This window comes from Lycium barbarum, chromosome 3 (assembly GCF_019175385.1).
Source record: "Lycium barbarum isolate Lr01 chromosome 3, ASM1917538v2, whole genome shotgun sequence".
Lineage (NCBI taxonomy): Eukaryota > Viridiplantae > Streptophyta > Magnoliopsida > Solanales > Solanaceae > Lycium > Lycium barbarum.
In genome coordinates, this window is record NC_083339.1 from 101,864,200 (window position 1) to 101,886,650 (window position 22,451).

Here is a 22,451-nt window from a genome sequence, read left to right on the forward strand (position 1 = left end):
ATAATATACACACATATATATATACATAAGGACCATGCCATGAAACCACAAGACCCACGTCGAGTATCTACGAGCCTCTAAGAGATGACACCTACAACTATACACAAAAGAATCATCATAGGCACCTCCGGGACAATGGAGGGCTTCCGATCAGCTAACAACCTCTAAGAATCCGGAGCGAGATCTCCTTCCTGTCTACCTGTGGGCATGAACACAGCGTCCATAGAAAAAGGGACGTCAGTACGAATATTGTACTGAGTATGTAAGGCAGGAATAAAATAAACAAACATAATAGAAAGATCATGAGTCATGGGACAAAGATATAATCTGCACACATGTCATAGGCAATCATATTACATCATATTCCACAGTTTACACAATCATAGTACCCATGTTATCACATCCCATACATCATCACGTACGTCATTATATACCTCATCACAACATAATCTGTATCGTTACCCGCGTCCGGGTAACCCTCATATGCCGCCCACTAGTGGTGATCATTCCCGGCCCTCTCGGCTCGGTGCAAACATCGTAGCCCACATTAGCGGTGACATGCCCGGCCATATAGGCGCGGTGGAATCATACGCAGCCAGCATTAGCGGTGACATGCCCGGCCATATAGGCGCAGTGGAATCATATCATCATAACATCAATCATAACACGTCGTTATTATACATCTCAAGCCATAGCATCATGTTATCATTTCTTAGTGTCCCATGTACCCCATAGTGTTACAAGTTATCATTACTTATCATCTTATTGTCATAACATACATTAGCATTAAGAGCATTCATTTGGCTTTAAGACAACCATACTATGTCGGGGTGACGTAAGGTCGTGAACCCCCGATTGTATTATGGACATTTATGAGTATCATGCCTCGCCTTGAAGGGAATAAAACATAAGGCGAGTGTTTACAGTAATAACATCATTAGCATTGTAGGAACAACATGCCACAATTTCTTGAATCTCTATACTCTAGCTCATTGTCATCACTATCATGCTCATATAGGATTTACTATATGGAAGGGCTCTTAAGATTCATCTTATAGAAGGATTTATGAAAAGCTTGAAGGATTCATGCCTTTTGAAAGAAGAGTTAAGCCTCACATACCTTTGTCGTTTAACTAATCTATCGCTCACTTGTTCTCCTTCGATATCACGTCGCTACCTTCATGAGAGAATTCGAATTAACATTAGTTAATTGACTACAAGAACGCATCGTTAATTCTAGGAAAAATTGGGCAGCACTTCCTTTGTTTATACTACTTTTCCCATGTTCTATATCAACTCCCAACATTCACAATACTACTCACAATATCACACTCAACAATCATCATTTATGTATATTTAGCAAAATCCACCATTTTCCTCCAATTTTCCCATATTTCTCCTTATAACTCAACTTTGTGTTTTCACGCATTTAATACTTGTTTCATGATATAAACATCATTATAATGTATTCATAATCACAACTCTTCAACTTTCATGATTCAATTCCACTATCATTCAATTATGTCACTATTCACTCAGTAATGACCCACTTTCTATGTTTTTCCACATTTCAAGTATCTAAGCCTTCCAATACCTTAAACAACATGAAATGATCATGAAACTTACCTTGGATGATGGTTGAACAAGTCTTGAGTTGAAATACTTCACTTAGACAAAATCCTAGTTCCACCTTCTTCGGAATTCCTTGACTTAGATGAACTATGAGGAGTTTCACACTCTTGATTTCATGAATTTGGGTGTTATTGATCTAGATTTTCACTTGAATTTTTGGTTTGGAAGAGTTTGGAATGTTCTACAGAGAGATGGGGTCGTGGAGTGAGAAGGAGAAATTAATAAAATGAACTTGGATCATATTTTTATAAATACAAAACCAGTCCCAATGCCATTATACGGTCCGTATAAATTTATACGGTCCGTATAATTGACCGTAAAACTGACTCAGTGATTACCCCTTTCTGTGTCAACTTGACGGTTCATTTGACGGGCCGTATAATTTTATACGGTCCGTATAATCTACCGTAAAACCCACTTTTCTTCAACTTCTTTCTGTGACACTTTAACAGTTCATTATACGGCCGTAAAACCATTATTCGGTCCGTATAACCTACCGTATAATTCGCCAGTTCATTGAGTCTTATTTTGTCACTTCATGTAATCTCCGATCCTTACGGGACCTTCTTAACAATTGTTCAACACCTCGATACCAATCAAAAGAACGTTACCCCTCTTCTCCACAACATCGTATACACTATATCCTTGATATCCTATTCACTGTACGCTTAACGGGAAAATTTTCGGGGTGTAACATTCTTCCCCCCTTTTGGAACATTCGTCCTCGAATGTTAAACACTCGGGATTCTATAAAAATTTCGCCAGTGTTTTCCTTGTAATCTGGCACTACTGACCTGTCACAGCAACCCATTATATCATCGCCTCACAGGGCTACATCACAATATCAACACATCTATGGCCACACACGACCAAAAACATAAAAATAAAGCATACATACCTTATATCATCGACGTTTCATCTTGAATCTCTTCCGGGGATTGGAACAAATGGGGGTACTTGGACCTCATTTTCTCTTCCGCTTCCTAAGTCATCTCTTCCCGATTGTTGTTCCGCCATAGAACTTTGACTGATGCTACCTCTTTATTCCGAAGCCTTCGCACTTGACTCTCTAGAATAGCAATAGGAACCTCTTCATATGTTAGCTTCTCTGTCACTTGCACATCCTCTATCGGGACAATCTTTGTGGGATCTCCGATACACTTACGGAGCATCGAAACATGGAATACTGGATGGACTGATTCAAGCTCCGGAGGCAATTTCAACTCATAGGCTACCTGACCCACCTTACTAATGATTTCATAGGGTCTGATGTATCTAGGGCTTAGCTTTCCTTTCTTGCCAAATCTCATCACCCCTTTCATCGGTGATACTTTCAGAAACACCAAATCGCGAGCTTGAAATTCCAGGTCTCGTCGGCGATTGTCTGCATAAGACTTTTGGCTGCTTTGAGCTGTTAGTAATCGATATCGGATCACCTTAACTTTTTCCACCCCTTGTTGAATCAATTCGGGGCCTATCAATTGTGCTTCTCCTATTTCAAACCATCCAATTGGAGATCTACACTTCCTTCCATATAAAGCCTCGTATGGAGCCATCTGAATGCTGGAATGATAGCTATTGTTATATGCGTACTCAATTAGTGGAAAATGATCATCCCAACTACCACCGAAATCCAACACACACGCCCGTAACATATCTTCTAAGGTTTGAATGGTACGCTCAGCTTGCCCGTCAGTTTGTGGATGAAATGCCGTGCTAAACTTCACTTGTGTGCCCAAACCTTCTTGAAAGGACTTCCAAAACTTAGCTGTAAACTGTGCTCCTCTATCCGTGATAATAGACAATGGAATACCATGGAGTCGTACAATTTCCTTGAGGTATAGCTTTGCATAGTCTTCTGTTGAGTACGTGGTTCTAACTGGAAGGAAATGGGCTACTTTTGTCAATCTATCCACGGTCACCCATATAGAATCATATTTACCCCGAGAACGAGGTAATCCCACGATGAAATCCATGTTAATCACTTCCCATTTCCAAGTGGGTATTTCTATCGCTTGAAACAAGCCTCCTGGCTTTTGATGTTCCGCTTTTACTTGTTGGCAATTTGGGCATTGTGCTACGAATTCTTCTATATCTCTTTTTATGCCATCCCACCAATACATCATCTTGAGATCATGATACATTTTGGTTGCACCCGGGTGAATAGAATATCGAGAACAATGTGCTTCTTCTAGAATTCATCGGCGTAAATCCGCCACATTCGGCACACACAACCTGCCTCGGTATCTAAGAATCCCATCAATAAAAACTTCAAACGGGGACTTTTCTTTCTCATGAGATGTGTCTCTATAATGACATAACTGAGGATCTTCACACTGCCGTTCTTTCACTTCCCTATCCAAGGACGAAATCGCAGAATCTTTGATACTAATACCCGCATTACCTGAATCGATTACACGCACTCCAAGATTATCCAATCGATGAAGTTCTTGAATCATCTCTTTCCTTTCCGGAGGGATTTCACATAAACTGCCCATTGATCGGCGGCTAAGTGCATCGGCTACTACATTCGCCTTCCCGGGGTGGTTAAAATGTTAACATCATAATCTTTTAATAATTCTAACCACCGCCTCTACCGCAGGTTCAACTCCCTTTGCTTGAGGATGTACTGGAGGCTCTTGTGATCTGTATAAATATCAACATGCACACCATACAAATAATGCCTCCACATTTTCAGGGCATGAATAACCGCAGCCAATTCAAGATCATGTGTCGGATAGTTCTTTTCATGTTTACGCAATTGTCAAGAAGCATATGCAATAAATTTACCATGCTGCATCAACACACATCCTAATCCCACACCGGATGCATCACAATACACAATGTAGCCATCTGGCCCTTCTGGAAGCGTCAACACTGGAGCTGAAGTTAATCTGTCTTTCAAATCTTGAAAGCTACGTTCACAAGCATCACTCTATTGGAATTTTTCCGACTTCTGGGTTAGCTTCGTTAATGGGGCTGAAATGGATGAGAAACCCTCTACAAACCTTCTATAATAGCCTGCTAAACCCAGAAAACTACGAACTTCCGTAGGTGTCGTAGGCCTTGGCCAAGTCTTCACTGCTTCAATTTTGTGAGTGTCGACTCGAATACCGTCATTGTAAATAACATGACCCAGGAATGTCACCGAGCTCAGCCAAAATTCGCATTTTGAAAATTTTGCATACAGCTCCCGAGCTCGAAGAATACCAAGAACGATCCTCAAATGATCTGCATGTTCTGATTCTGTGCGAGAGTACACCAGGATATCATCAATAAACACTATCACAGACAAGTCCAAGAGAGGCCTGAATACGTTGTTCATCAAATTCATAAATACAGCCGGAGCATTAGTCAGCCCGAATGACATCACTCGAAATTTATAGTGGCCGTACCTCGTTCTGAAGGCTGTTTTTAGAATATCCGCTTCTCTAATCCTCACTTGATGGTAGCCCGACCTCAAGTCTATTTTGAAAACCACTTGGCACCTTGCAATTGATCGAATAAATCGTCAATCCTTGGGAGAGGATATCTGTTCTTTATCGTCACTTTGTTCAATTGCCTGTAGTCGATACACATTCGTAGAGATCCATCTTTATTTCTCACAAACAAGACCGGTGCTCCCCACGGTGATGAACTGGGTCTAATGAATCCCTTCTGGAGTAAGTCTTTCAGTTGCGCCTTTAGCTCTTTTAATTCTGCCGGAGCTATTCGGTAAGGGGGAATAGAAATAGGCTTTGTGTCCGGCAATACGTCAATAGCGAAATCAATTTCCCTTTCTGGTGGAAGACCTTGAAGTTCATCTGGAAATACGTCTGGAAACTTATTCACCATCGGAACCGACTGGAAAATTGGTGGCTTTGCCTCGGTATCATGAACCCGAACTAAGAGATAAATATAGCCCTTGGCTATATCATCTTCTTTGCCTTGAGGTAGGAAATAAACCTACCCTTCGGGGATGCTGTATTACCCTGCCATTCGAGCACGGGCTCTCCTGGAAATTGGAATCGAACCACTTTTGTGCGACAATCAACATTTGCATAACACGAGGCCAACCAATCCATACCCATGATTACATCGAAATCTATCATTTCTAACTCAATCAAGTCAGCTTGGGTCTGACGATTGCATCTCACAATAACACAATTTTTGTACACTTGTCTTGCTATCACAGGATCACCAACTGGAGTCAGTACCTCAAATGGCTTAATTGACTCGGGTTTTACCCCGATACAACCAGCAACATATGGAGAAATATAAGAAAATGTAGAACCCAGATCTATCAACGCATACACATCACGAGAGAATATAGACAATATACCTGTGACTACATCCAGAGAGGACTCGAGATCCTGTCGTCTCGCTAAAGCGTATACACGGGGCTGAGTGGCACCCGAAGTAGATGCTGCCCCTCGGCCTCAGCCTCGGCCTGCTGTCATCTGAGAAGTCTGCCCTGCGAGGCGTGCTGATGAGGAATCCACTGCTGAGCCTGTGGGCTGAACCCCACCTCTACCATATCGCGAGGGACAATCTCGCATCAAATGTCCAGTCTGCCCACAAACATAGCAACCATCAGTGTCCTGACGACACGACCCTGAATGTAATTTGCGGCACCGACTACATCGGGGAACTGGTTGTCTCCTCTGACTGTAATCACCCCCAAACTGAGAACCCGAAGCTCTCGAGCTCTGACCCTGCCTCGACGGAAAAGAGTGATCAAATCCCCTGTCTGCGAACCGAGGAGGTGCACTAGTCGCTGACTGGTCTGAATGCCGGGAATAAGCCTGCCTTGAACCCCCTCTATAATCACCACCTGTGCCCTCAGATCCAGCCCTTTTGTTTTGCCTCCTATCAATGTCGCGATCGCACCTTTGTTGTCGTTGTCATCCCTCAAAGTTTTGAGCATGGGCCTGTATCCGGGAAATGTCCATCCCGACTTGCTAGGAAGCCGTCAGACAATCTCTGAATAGATGCGGTCCCAGACCACTCACAAATCTATATACAGGATCTCCCATGTCTGCCATAGTCGGGGCATATCTAGCCAAGGAATTGAACTGCATGCTATACTCCCGGGCACTCATGTTTCCTTTCCTCAAATTCAGAAATCTATCCACTCTCGCCCGGCGGACCTCGGGTAGTAAATAGTGGCGAATGAAAGCATCTACGAACTCTTGCCAAACCGGAGGAGGCGCGTTCTCTTCTCTTGATAATAACCAATTGTTGTACCACAACACCGCCACATCCCGGAGCCTATAGGATGCCAACTCCACGGATTCGGTTTTGGAGGCATGGACAATCTTCAACGTCCTCAATAATTCATCAATAAAACTTTGGGGGTCTTCCTCTGGCTTTGACCCGAAGAATTCCGGGGGATTTAGACTCATAAAATCATGGGCCTTTGTACTTGCTGCCCGGTCACTGGAACCCATATTTTGTCGTTGTGCTTGTGCGGCAACCAACTGGGTCAATAACTGAATAGCCTCGGTCATTTGTTGACCCGAAGCAACCGGTGGAGGGATCGGAGCTGGGGCTCCTCCTTGCTCTACCACATCGGGCGGGGTAGAAGAAGTATTTGACATGGCCTCGTTGTGTGATTCGCCTTCCTCTACATTCACAGGAGGCTCTCTTTCTACCCGCCTCTTTGTCGTAATCTTGCCCTTCTGGGCGGTGGTAGCTTTTCCCTTTGGCGGCATTCTGAAATCACAACACACTATTAGGGATGATAAAATCGTATACACGGCTCTATCGCACGATCTCACAGACGAAAGATGGTAATTTTTCCTAAATGCCCTGAAGCCTCCTATTTGTTGATGTGGCGCGCTACACACCATAAACAAGACTCTACTAGACACAGCTCGTAGACACTTCCTAGGATCGAACTGCTCTGATACCACTTTTGTCACGACCCGGCTAGGGCCCGTGACGGGTACCCGGGGCTAACCACCGAGCACCGCTCGTCCCATCACTTATTAAACTTATTTAGCAGGCATTTATCCGATTCATGCTTAATATATAATAAAATTCATTTTCATTTAGAACGAAATGCTTTTATACATACGAGCCCTTAGGCTAGCAAAATAATATACACACATATATATATACATAAGGACCATGCCATGAAACCACACGACCCACATCGAGTATCTACGAGCCTCTAAGAGATGACACCTACAACTGTACACAAAAGAATCATCATAGGCACCTCCGGGACAATGGAGGGCTTCCGATCAGCTAGCAGCCTCTAAGAATCCAGAGCGAGATCTCCTCCCTGTCTAGCTGTGGGCATGAACACAGCATCCATAGAAAAAGGGACGTCAGTACGAATATTGTACTGAGTATGTAAGGCGGGATTGAAATAAACAATCATAATAGAAAGATCATGAGTCATGGGACAAAGATATAACCTGCACACATGTCATAGGCAATCATATTACTATCATATTCCACAGTTTACACAATCATAGTACCCATGTTATGACATCCCACACATCATCACGTACGTCATTATATACCTCATCACAACATAATCTGTATCGTTACCCGCGTCCGGGTAACCCTCATATGCCGCCCACTAGTGGTGATCATGCCCGGCCCTCTCGGCTAGGTGTAAACATCGCAGCCCGCATTAGCGGTGACATGCCCGGCCATATAGGCACGGTGGAATCATATCATCATAACATCAATCATAAGACGTCATTATTATACATCTCAAGCCATAGCATCATGTTATCATTTCTTAGTGTCCCATGTACCCCATAGTGTTACAAGTTAGCATTACTTATCATCTTATTGTCATAACATACATTAGCATTAAGAGCATTCATTAGGCTTTAATACAACCATACTATGTCGGGGTGACGTAAGGTCGTGAACCTCCGATTGTATTATGGACATTTATGAGTATCATGCCTCTCCTTGAAGGGAATAAAACATAAGGCGAGTGTTTACAGTAATAACATCATTAGCATTGTAGGAACAACATGCCACAATTTCTTGAATCTCTATACTCTAGCTCATTGTCATCACTATCATGCTCATATAGGATTTACTATATGGAAGGGCTCTTAAGCTTCATCTTATAGAAGGATTTATGAAAAACTTGAAGGATTCATGCCTTTTGAAAGAAGAGTTAAGCCTCACATACCTTTGTCATTTAACTAATCTATCGCTCACTTGTTCTCCTTCGATATCACGTCGCTACCTTCATGAGAGAATTCGAATTAACATTAGTTAATTGACTACAAGAACGCATCGTTAATTCTAGGAAAAATTGGGCAGCACTTCCTTTGTTTATACTACTTTTCCCATGTTCTATATCAACTCCCAACATTCACAATACTACTCACAATATCACACTCAACAATCATCATTTATGTATATTTAGCAAAATCCACCATTTTCCTCCAATTTTCCCATATTTCTCCTTATAACTCATCTTTGTGTTTTCACGCATTTAATACTTGTTTCATGATATAAACATCATTATAATGTATTCATAATCACAACTCTTCAATTTCATGATTCAATTCCACTATCATTCAATTATGTCAAATGGGGTCGTGGAGTGAGAAGGAGAAATGAATAAAATGAACTTGGATCATATTTTTATAAATACAAAACCAGTCCCGATGCCTTTATACGGTCCATTATGCGGTCCGTATAAATTTATACGGTCCGTATAATTGATCGTAAAACTGACTCAGTGATCACCCCTTTCTGTGTCAACTTGACGGTTCATTTGACGGGCCGTATAATTTTATACGGTCCGTATAATCTACCGTAACACCCATTTTTCTTCAACTTCTTTCTGTGACACTTTAACGGTTCATTATACGGTCGTAAAACCATTATACGGTCCGTATAACCTACCGTATAATTCGCAAGTTCACTGAGTCTTAGTTTGTCACTTCGTTTAATCTCCGATCCTTACGGGACCTTCTTAACAATTGTTCAACACCTCGATACCAATCAAAAGATCGTTACCACTCATCTCCACAACATCGTATACACTATATCCTTGTTAGCCTATTCACTGTATGCTTAACGGGAAAATTTTCGGGGTGTAACAGTGATTGCAGGGAATGGAGTACTCAAGTATCGAGGTAGATTATGCATTCCTAATGTTGCAGGGTTTCGTCAGTAGGTTATGAGGGAAGCTCATTATTCATGCTATTCTATTTATTCGGGCACAACAAAAATGTACCATGATATCAAGGAAGTTTACTGGTGGGGTGGTATGAAGAGAGACATAGTGGAGTTTATCGCCCAGTGTCCAAACTGCCAGTAAGTTAAGATAGAGCATCAGAAGCCTGAAGGTTTATTGCAGGTTATGGAGATTTTGACGTGGAAATGGGAAGTAACCAATATGGATTTCATTACAGGTTTACCCCGCACTCAACAGAAGTATGATTCAATATGGGTTATAGTTAACATGCTTACAAAGTAAGCTCACTTTCTACCTGTCAGAACTACTTATGCAACTGAGGATTATGCGAAGCTCTAAGGTGCTCTACCTTAGAGAGATTGTACAACTTCATGGTGTTCCTACAGTTATTATTTTAGACAGAGGGGCGTAGTTCACAGCTAACTTCTGGAGATCTTTTTCAGAATAGATTGGGGACTCAGGTGAGTCTTAGTACTGCATTTCATCCGCAGACAGATGGACAAGCTGAGCGTACTATACAAACATTTGAGGATATGTTGAGAGCGTGTGTTCTTGACTTCCGAGGTAGCTGGGATGAGCATTTGCCTTTTATTGAGTTTGCATATAATAACAGTTACCATTCCAGTATTCAGACGACTCCTTATGAGGCTTTATATGGACGGAGATGTAGATCATCTATAGGATGGTTTGATGTTGGAGAGAATCAGTTAGTAGGCCCAGACTTGATACAACAAGTTGTTGACAAAGTGAAAGTGATTCAAGAAAGGTTACTAGCGGCACAGAGTCGACAGAAATCCTATGCAGATAATCGGCGGCGCAAGCTGGAGTTTGAGACAGACGATTGGGTTTTCCTGAAGATCTTTCCTATGAAGGGGGTGATGGTATTTGGCAAGAAAGGTAAGTTGAGCCCTCAGTACATTGGGCCATATAGGATTATTCGTACAATGGATAATGTAGCATATGAGCTAGAGCTACCTTCTGATCTAGAGTCAGCGCATCCAGTATTTCATGCGTCCATGCTCCGTAAGTGTATAGGAGATCCTCAAGAGTTGTACCGGTAGATGATATCAAGGTGACTGGGCAGTTGTCGTACGAAGAGACTCCAGTGGTTATATTAGATAGGCAGGTTCGTCGATTGCGAACTAAGGATGTGGCTTCCGTTAAAGTGGTTTGGAGAAATGACAATGTTGAAGAAGAAACATGGGAAGTAGAAAATGATATGAAGACCAGATATCCATATCCATATCTATTCTCATCTTCCGAGGAGGTTCAGACTTCAGGTATGTGATATACTTATGGCTATTTTATTTCGGGTCGTGTGAGGCCATGGTTGTTATTGCTTTGTATAGCCCTGTGTGGCATTATTTTGGGTTGCTGGGTGCAGGTTGGATTGGAATATTTACAAGGGAAACTCTGCCAAAATTTTTATAACTCATGACTTGTATGAACATTCGAGGATGAATGTTTCTAGGGGGGGGGGGGGGGGGGGGGGGGAGGGGGGGGGGGGAGAATGTTACACCTCTCGCTTTCGCTGCAAGAAAGTCCTTGGCTTATTTGTGGTTTATACCCTTAGTATAAAGATCCGTACCAGAGTTTTAGAGATATAAAGTTCCTTACCTCGCGTATACCGAAGTACCACTATATGTTCCTTGCAATATGATATGATTAGGAGTTAAGTGAATCGAATCGACGCGAGTCGGAGCTACTCAGGAAAAACCTGCAGAAACCAGCCATCCTTGATGGGCCGTCGACACGTCGATGAGCCATCGTCGTATGCCATCGTCGTGCGGCAGCACCTGAACTTTTTGGTGGAGATCGACGGAGCACGTCGACGGGCCGTCGACACGCCGATGAGCCGTCGACCCATCCGTCAACCCGCATCGCTGGAACTTTCTTGTTCCACCTATATATATGAGGCCTCACGTTTTAATTACTTATTTTCATCCCCCAACTAGAGAAACCCCTACGATATTTTCCTCCCAACATTTTTTCCCCATCAAGTTAGTGAAGTTTACCAAGATTCGAGCCCCGTGAGCCCGAGCTAGTGAAAGAAAAGTTGCTCCTAGGGTTTCTTTAAAGTTGTTGAGTTTGAGAGTTGGAGTTGAAGTTTCATTTTATATTTCTAGTCCCTTCAAGCTATGTATATGATTCTTAGCTTTGTGTTTTAGCTAATTATCAAGAGTTTTAGTAGTTTAAGGTGAGGAGATGGTGTTGTGGAGACATAACCTAGTTTGTTGATATGGTTGCTTTGTGGGCTGATTTTGATTAGATTTTTGGAGAGATTCCTACTTGTTTTGTTGCCATATGTTGTTGTTGTTGCTGTTGGTGTTGATGTTGGTGTTGATGTTGGGGTTAAATTGGAAATTGTGGGATTGTTAAGTTTACAAAGGAGATGCTGTTCGAAATTCTTTAAGTTCCTTTCACACTTGAATTGGATAGTAAGTGATGTAAATGGTCTAATTGTGGAATATATTATCTTGATTGTAGACTTACGAGTTCGAGAAGTAAACGTTGGACGATTAGATACGCTTCAAGGTATGTTAAGGCTATCCTTCCTTTCACTTTGGCGTGATCCTTATGATATGAACAAACAAACGAATAAACGAGCTTCCGTATTACTCTACTCTTAGAAGCATTATGAGCATTTTAGTCTTTAATGATCCTATACCCCTCTTATGATTATTCCTTCTATTCTTGGGTGTTGAGATCTCGTACATTGATGCTGTTAATTTAAAAGATGTCATCTCGAGAGTTCTATTTACTTATTTTACTTATGCATTGCATTCATTTATACACATGCACATTGACCTGTGACCAGAAGGCGCTATATACGCGTATATTATATGTATATGGGGTATGGGGAAAGGGATAGGCATTATATATGCATTACCACCTGATCAGTTGGTGCACAGTGATGATGATGAAGATAATGGCCGCAGAGAGGCCGATGGGATATGATATATGGATCGGGCTGTACGTTCCTCAGCATTAACATATGATATATGAATCGGGCTATACGTTCCTCCGTATTAACATATGATATATGAATCGGCCTGTACGTTCCTCAGCACTAACAGTTATACTATGACTTATGCATATCATACGCCTACATAGGCACTTTCAGTTATACAGAGTCATACAGATATTCTTAGATGTTTACTTACAGATGTATTCAGATAGTTGGGTTGGCTTTTGTGTTTCAGATTCCTTTTATGATTGCTATGTATATGTTGTAGGCCTTACATACTCGGTACATTATCCGTACTGACTCCCCTATTGCTCGGGGGACTGTGTTCGTGCTCGCAGGTTCAGGTAGACAGAAAGGCAGTCCAACTCAGTAGGAATTCCATTCAGTGGTAGTCAGTGCGCTCCACTTGGTCTGAAGTTGCAGTTCCTTTTTGGTATGCTATTTTTGACATGTATATGTGGGTATGACGGGGCCCTGTCCTGTCCTTTCTACAATTTTTCATTCAATTAGAGGTCTGTAGACAGTTATGTATAATTGGGATGTGATGTAGCCTTGTCGGCTCCTAGTTTTTTGTGTACAACATATGCAGCAGCCTGGTCGGTTGGCACTGCTCTTTTCAGTATATGTATGTATATATATATATATATATATATATATATATATATATATATATATATATATATATGCACAGATGGTTGAGAGTTCTTGATACATAGTTCTTGGTGTTATTCTTGTATGAGTCAGTATAGTTCAGTTATACGTCATATTGGGCCACCCTATTATTCAGTGTTATCTAGGTACGAGTATAGGGGTGCTTGATCAGCAGAGGTCAGGCACTCGTTACGACTCATCGGTTTGGGTCGTTACACAAGGTACATTGGGTCGAAGCTCAGTCCAAAGCGGATGCAATGTTGGTACAACTGGATTCGCTTAAGAACATCGAGATCTTGCATACGTCCGAATAGTTGCATAGAAGCAATGTATGGAGCATTACTACAATCGTCGTACCAACCTCCGACACTTTAAAATCGGGGACTTGGTACTACGGAAGGTAATGCGTAACACTAGAGACATAAGGGCAGGAAAACTGGGATTGAATTTAGAAGGCCTTTATAAAGTTATGTGTAGCTGCTAAAGGATCATACAAACTGGAAGATGAAGACGGATATAAACTTCCTCGCAATTAGAACGTTCGTTTTCTTATGCGATATTACGCTTGAACGGTAAAACTGTGGCCAGTTGGACAACATTCTTTTTTCCTTCGATCATTTTTTGTCCCGATTGGGTTTTTCAATAAGGTTTTTAACTAGGTAGCCCTGTATGATTTTCTGGTTGTTTTCCCTGGAGGTATTATCCAGTGCTTAGGACTTCATACTTTACCCCCCAAACACTGGTGGGGCTATATACACTAATGCAGAGCAATGGCTAAGAGTAAGCTATAAGCCATAAGTTAACAAAAAACGTACAGTTATTGGGGGCTGCCCGGACCAGGGAGCTTGAACACATGTAATCGGACTGACCAAACTAGATGGCAGCCAGATTATTTTTACATTTTGCATTGCGTTTGTAAGTTAGGGAAATCAATAAAACTTTCCTTCTTTTGAAGAAATTCTTGCCATGAAAAGCAAAGATATTGGATGGATGCAATTCATGACATACCGAAAACTTATGCCAAAATGAATGAGAGACGTCTTTTTCTAAAGCACTGTAATAATAAGGGCCCTCTCTTATATGAAGAAAGTTAAAACCTCGCTAAAAAGAAGGTTATTTTTGGCTATCTTAGAAGATAGTCGAACAAAATTTCACCAGTATAATAACAGGATGTGTTATGTGAGAGACCTTGAAGGTTCCTTTAAGGGAAGTTAAAGCTTGATGAAAAACAAAACAAGCAATTGGCTTTCCGATAGGGTAAGGTCAAAACCCTCCAGATTGGAACCTCAGCATTAGAATCACAAATTCTTTCTCCTTATCATTTGAGGCAAAAGGCAATTAGCCTTAACAAAATATAAAGTAAAACATACAGGAGCAATTTAAAGAACAAATCTTTGAAAGCATTGTGATAGCTAGCCATTATAAAAACCCCGGGCTTATAAGAACCTAGAGGTCAAAGGTCGTGAGCCCGTAAAAGGAACCGATACACTCGATTCCATGGTCCGCTAAGGCTCGTTCAAAACAAACATTCAAAAAAATTCAATGTAGTTGTTCGAAAACAAAGGACAAGGGCATGGGCGCGCAGACCCAAAAGACTGAAAAGCAAAAAATCAAGAGGAAGGAGAATCACCCCCGACAGCACGAAGGGTCCTTGGGCCCTCGCTGTCACGACCCGACAAGGGGGCCGCGACGAGCACCCGGTGCTAGCCCACCCGGGCACCCCTTAGCTTACACTTATGCTTGCATATAGGTGAGCCACGTCATTAATCATACATCTCTAAGCATCAATCATACTAGTCCCATTGGACGACAACATCTTTAATCATCCTAGGCATTTGTGCCACAACAATGTACATGGGCCGACGAGGCCAACAAAATGACATAAAAAATATAGGCCGACAAGGCCGGACATATCTACCCATATACACGTGACTACAAGCCTCTAAGAGTATAACATATCACATGAGCGGGAAAGGACCCCACTATGCCCATAATTATATACACAAAAGAATAAGTACCCAAAAGCTACGGCTCCGAAAGAAATGGAGCTCTGCTATGCAATCTCTGAATAAGCAGCTATGGATCAAGTCTGTCTCCCTGTGCACCTGCGGGCATGACGCAGCGTCCACAAACAAAAGGATATCAGTACGAATAATGTACTAAGTATGTAAAGCATGATCAACATCGATATATAAGCATAATGAACAACATATGAAATAGCATAGGAGGGGAGACAATAATATCATCGTCATAGCACTTACCTACCTTTCGTAGGACTTTCCATTTTTCATACGTATTTGTACACCTACGTCATCATCCGTATTCCATAATAGTACTCGTACCATACTTGTGCTCATATTCGTATACATGTACTTATTCGTATTCTTATACATAGTCTTATCACATTCATATTCATATTATATAATAGTCATTTCATATACATAGCATTTACATAGCATACCCGACCTCATAGGATCGGTGTTTCATACATACTTGGCCAACCAAGGCTCAAGGTTACTCTTGCCTGGCCCTACCAAGGCTTCAAGGTTATCCGTACCATCTGCAGAGGTGTGTGCGCGTTTCGTAATCGTATACATACTTTATACATATTCATATACATATATCCTACCCGGCGTTATAAGCTCGGGGTGTCATTATAGCCCTTCATAGCCACATAAAAGTATAATAGCCCGTAGGCACCTTTAGCATCATTATTATTATCATCGTCATCACTATCATCATCATTTTCGCTACATCTATATCTTATGCTTACTCGTCATATGGGGTGCGTAGTACAATCGTAGTACATATCGAGGATCGTGAGCTTATGAGCTCGGAGTGTCAATCATTTCAATACAACATACTCATATAGAGGATTTAAGAGTTTGGCCAAGGAACCATGCCTTATGAAAGAAGGGTTAGCCTGACATACCTTTTCGTCGGACTATTCTACACTTGCATGTTTCCTTCCAATGCTAGCGTCTATACCTTCATTAATATCATAACAATGGCCATTAGTCATTCACATTATCCACATTATCTAGATTCCTTAATTTGCCTCTAATTCACCCATATTCATGGTCATAACATCCAACTTCGTCAATTCGTCTAAAGTGTCTAGTTCATGATCTTAGTACCATTTATAATACATTCATATCACAACACAACAACATTCATGATTCAATTCAAACTATTCCTCAAAATGTCACTATTCATCATTCATGACCTACTTGACCATATTTTCTACAATCCATGTATTTCAACTCTTCAATACCTTAAACATCTTGTGAAAATCATGAACCTTACCTTATAAGTTATAGGAACAAGCTTTGGTTGATAATACTCCACTTTGAGCAAAATCCTAGTTTTTCTCCATTTGGATTTCTTGACCTCGATGATCTTTGATGATGTTCTTACTCTTGATTCACCTTGTTTTATGTTGTTGATCCTCAAATATCCTTGAAAATTTGTATAATAAATGTAGAGAGAGGTTTTAGAGACAAGTGGTGTAATGTTGTAATGAAATAAAACAAGTGTTGGACCCTTTATTTAATGACTTGCAAAATCTGTGCTGAGGTGAACAGTGGTCGTATACTGAGTTTACGACCATGTATTCCACTTTACGGCTCGTCCATCGCGGTCATCTTTAAACTTTTCAAAAACCAGAAGCTTAGGCTGCAACCATGGTGATTTACGACCATGGTTTACGGGCCGTAAATCACTTTACGGTCCGTAAACCTGGTCGTATTTTACCATTTCCTCCACTGGCAGAAAGTTGAAGTTCTGCATGGCAGTTTACGACCTGCTAGTTTACAGACCGTATACCAGTTTACGGTCCGTCCTAGCACTTTACGACCACTGGGCAGTTGCAATTCTGGAACTTTCCATATTTCTTAGACTTCTCATTTTAATCACCCACGACCATGCACATGCATTGCTCACCTTATATCTCATCTTAACTTAGCCAACTTTCTCATCTCACATCGGATACCTTCGAAATCTCGCCTAAGGTCATCAAACGTCGTTTCTTGCTCATGGACATCATGCACTCATACTTATCATTAGTTCGTTCACTTACGTACCAACGGAATTTTTTTTCGAGGTGTAACATTCTTCCCCCCTTAAGAACATTCGTCCCCGAATGTTAAAGTGCTCGGGAATTCTACAAAAATTTCCCCAGAGTTTCCCCTATAATATGGCGCTACTATCCTGCCACAACAACCTATAATATCAATGCCACACAGGGCCACAATATAACAACATAAAATTTTGGCCACACATGACCCAAAAGCATAAAAACAAAATATACATACCTTATGATCTTGACGTCTCATCTTGGGCTTCTTCCAAGGGCTGAAATAAATGTGGGTATTTGGATCGCATACTTTCTTCTGCTTCCCATGTCATCTCCTCTGGTTTACTGCTTCTCCATAGAACCTTAACCGAGGCCACCTCTTTGTTTCTAAGCCTCCGTACTTGCCTGTCTAATATGGCAATGGGTACCTCTTCATAAGTCAATTTCTCTGTCACTTGCACATCATTTACTGGGACGATCCTAGTGGGATCTCCAACACATTTTCGAAGCATCGAGACATGAAATACTGGATGGAATGACTCCAATTCCGGAGGTAGATCTAACTCATAGGCCACTTTGCCTATTTTGCGCACAATCTCATATGGTCCAATATACCGGGGACTAAGCTTCCCCTTTTTGCCAAATCTCATAACACTTTTCACTGGCGACACTTTCAAGAATACCCAATCCTTCACTTTGAACTCCAAGTCTCTTCGACGATTATCCGCATAGGACTTCTGACGACTTTGGGCTGCTAACAACCGATCTTGTATAAACTTAACTTTCTCTATAGCTTGTTGGACCAAGTCTGGCCCTATCAATTTAGTTTCTCCGGTTTCAAACCACCCAATTGGGGATCTACACTTTCTCCCATATAAAGCTTCATATGGTGCCATTTGAATGCTGGAATGATAACTATTATTGTAAGAAAATTCAATGAGTGGCAAATGATCATCCCAATTTCCTCCAAAATCTATCATACATGCTCGTAACATATCCTCAAGAGTCTGAATAGTACGTTCAGCTTGTCCATCGGTCTGGGGATGAAATGCCGTGCTAAGGCTAACTCGGGTCCCTAAACCCTCTTGGAAAGACCTCCAAAACTTAGCTGTAAACTGAGTCCCTCTGTCGGAGATAATAGATACCGGGACGCCATGGAGTTTTACTATCTCTTTAAGATAAAGCTTCGCATAATCTTCTGCCTCATAGGTCGTCCTGACCGGTAAGAAATGAGCTGACTTGGTGAGTATATCCACAATCACCCATATGGAATCATACATACGTCGAGAACGGGGTAAGCCTGAAATGAAGTCCATGTTAATCACTTCCCACTTCCAAGTTGGGATTTCTATAGCTTGCAACAATCCACCCGGCTTTTGGTGTTCGATTTTCACTTGTTGGCAATTAGGACATTGAGCTACAAACACCGCTATATCTTTTTTCATCCCATTCCACCAATATATGGGCTTAAGACCATGATACATTTTCGTCGCTCCGGGGTGAACGGAGTAACGAGAACAATGAGCTTCTCTCAAAATCTGGTGGCGTAGACTTGCCACATCAGGGACACATAATCTGCCTCGGCATCGGAGAACTCCGTCTCCTGAAATATCAAATGCTGACTCCTCTTTCTGAGGGAGTGTATCTCTGAGCTGCATCAACATGGGATCCTCATATTTTCGCTCTTTTACTTCCGCTACTAGCGATGAAACTGCTGAATTATGAATATTAGCTCCTGCTGCTACCTGAGTCCACTACTCGGACTCCTACGCTAGCTAACTGTTGAAGCTCACAGGCTATCTCTTTCTTTTCTGGTCGTACGTCACTTAGACTTCCCATTGACCTACGGCTAAGAGCATCAGCCACAACATTTGCCTTTCCGGGGTGGTACAGGATCTCAACATCATAGTGTTTTAGCAACTCTAGCCATCGTTGTTGCCGCAAATTCAACTCTTTCTGGTTGAAGATGTATTGAAAACTCTTATGGTCTGTGTAAATATCCACGTAGACACCATATATGTAATGTCTCCATATCTTTAATGCATGGACCACCGCGGCCAATTCTAAGTCATGGGTAGGATAATTCTGCTCATGTTTCCGCAATTGCCTTGAAGCATACGCAATCACTTTGCCATGTTGCATCAACACACAGCCTAGCCCAACAACTGAAGCATCGCAATAAACAACTTATCCTTCCAATCCCTCTGGAAGTGTCAGAACTGGGGCAGAAGTCAATCGACCCATTAACTCTTGGAAACTACGTTCGCAAGCATCTGTCCATTGAAACTTGGCTGATTTCTGTGTCAACTTTGTGAGTGGTGCAGAAATGGAGGAAAAACCTTCAACGAATCTCCTGTAATAACCTGCTAAGCCCAGAAAGCTACGAACCTCTATAGGAGTTGTGGGTCTTGGCCAAGTTTTCACGGCCTCAATCTTTTGACTATCCACTCGGATACCATCAGCTGCAACAATATGCCCTAAAAATGCCACTGAGTTCAACCAAAACTCGCATTTGGAAAACTTCGCGAATAACTCTCGAGTTCGAAGAACTCCAAGGACAATACGTAAATGATCTGCATGTTCTGCCTCGGATCTAGAATACACCAAGATGTCATCGATAAATACTATCACAAATAAATCCAGGAAGGGCTTGAACACATTATTCATCCAATCGATAAATACCGCTGGCGCGTTCGTTAGCCCGAATGACATTACCCGGAATTCAAAATGACCATATCTTGTTCTGAAGGCTGTCTTAGGGATATATTTCTCCCTAACTCTCACTTGATGATACCCGGACCTCAAATCAATCTTTGAAAACCATTTGGCGCCTTGCAATTGATCAAACAAGTCGTCAATCCTTGGGAGAGGATATTTATTCTTAATCGTTACTTTATTCAATTGCCTATAATCAATGCACATTATTAGGGAGCCATCTTTCTTTCGGACGAACAATACGGGCGCTCCCCACGGGGATGAACTAGGCCTAATGAAGCCTTTATCAAGCAAGTCCTTCAATTGCTCCTTCAACTCTTTCAATTCTGCGGGTGCCATTCTAGATGGAGGAATAGATATAGGTGTGGTCCCTGGAAACACATCAATGGCAAAATCAATCTCCCGTTCGGGCGGAAGTCCTGGAAGCTCTTCCGGGAACACATCCGGGAATTCATTCACTATGGGAACTGACTGAAGAGTCAGCGATTCAGCATATACATCTTGAACTCCCACTAGATGATAAATACATCCTTTCGTGATCATCTTCCTTGCCTTTAGATAGGAAATAAACCTACCTTTTGGTGACGCCGTATTCCCTTTCCATTCTAAGACTGGTTCTCTCGGAAATTGGAAACGAACCATTTTCATTCTACAATCAACATTGGCGTAACAAGAAGCCAACCAATCCATGCCCATAATAACATCAATGTCTACCATTTCTAGCTCATGTAAATCAATCATGGTACGACGGTCACAAATCATAACTACACAATCTCTATATACTCGGCTAGCTATCACCGATTCACCCACGGGTGTAGACACCTCAAAAGGTTTGATCGACTCCGGCTCAGCTATAAATTGACCCGCAATATAAGGAGTAACATATGATAATGTGGAGCCCGGATCAATCAAAGCATATACATCATGATAGAATACCAATAATATACCTGTGACCACGTCAGGAGAAGACTCAAGATCTTGGCGTCCAGCCAAAGAATAGATACGGTGCTGAGGACCGCTAGTACTGGGAGCTCTCCCTCTGCCTCTACCATGGCCAACTGGCACATGTGAACCTGGTCCCGTAGGGTGTACAGATGCCGAAGATCCGGTTATCAACCCTGATGGCTGGGTCCTACCTCTACGATGTACTGAGGGGAAATCACGCATAATATGGCCTGGTCGACCACTTGAATAGAAAACGTCTGAACCCAATCGGCACTGACCCCAATGAACCTTCCCACACTGGGAACATCGTGGCACGGGTGGCCTTGACTGGCCTGAATCATCTCTAAACTGAGGTCCTGAATAACTCGGGCTCGGCCCTGAACGATCAGGCCTATCAAATCTTTGGCCCGAAAACCGTGGAGGGACACTAGTCATAGAATAGCCCGCATGTCTAGGGAACTGCTGCCTGTGTCCGCTTCGGGACTCACTCATTGGGCATGAATATCTGGCCCTCTTGTTATGTCCCCGATCTTGCTCACGTTCACCTCTTCGATGTTGTAGGCTTTCTTCTAAGTTCTGAGCATGTGTCTGAATGCGTGCAATGTCCATACCGTCCTGAAGGGACGCAGTCAAGCATTTATCTATTAGATGGGGCCCCAGGCCCTTTACAAATCGGTGTACCCTGTCGCCCATATCTGCTACCATGGCCGAAGCATACCTAGCCAAGGAGTTAAAACGGAGGCTATACTCTAGGGAACTCATGCTTCCTTGCCTCAAGTTCAAGAATTTATCGGCCCTTGCTCGCCAAACTTCTGGAGGCATATAATGACGGAGAAAAGCATCAAAAAACTCTTGCCATACCGGGGGAGGTGCATTGGCTCCCCATGAAGCCATCCATACTGTATACCAGTGGATCGAGACATCTCTCAATCTATATGACGCTAGCTCTACCGACTCGGTGTCTGATGCATGTATCAATCGGAGCGTCCTTAGCATACCATCAATAAAGTCCTGGGGATCCTCCTCCGGTTTTGACCCAAAGAATTTCAGAGAGTTCAAAGTAATGAAATCACGGGCTCTTGCACTAACAGCCCTATCACCATACCCTGAACTGTGCCTCTGAGCCTGGGCCGCAACCAATTGAGTCAATAAAGTAATGGCCTCTTTTAAATCTTGGCCCGAAGCATTTGGTGGAGGAGCTGGAGGTGCTGGAGCTGGGGCTGAGGCTCCCTCACGCTCCTCAGAGACGGGCACTGTCTGGGAGGACTGAGATTGAGCCGCACCCTGGGACTCACTTTCCT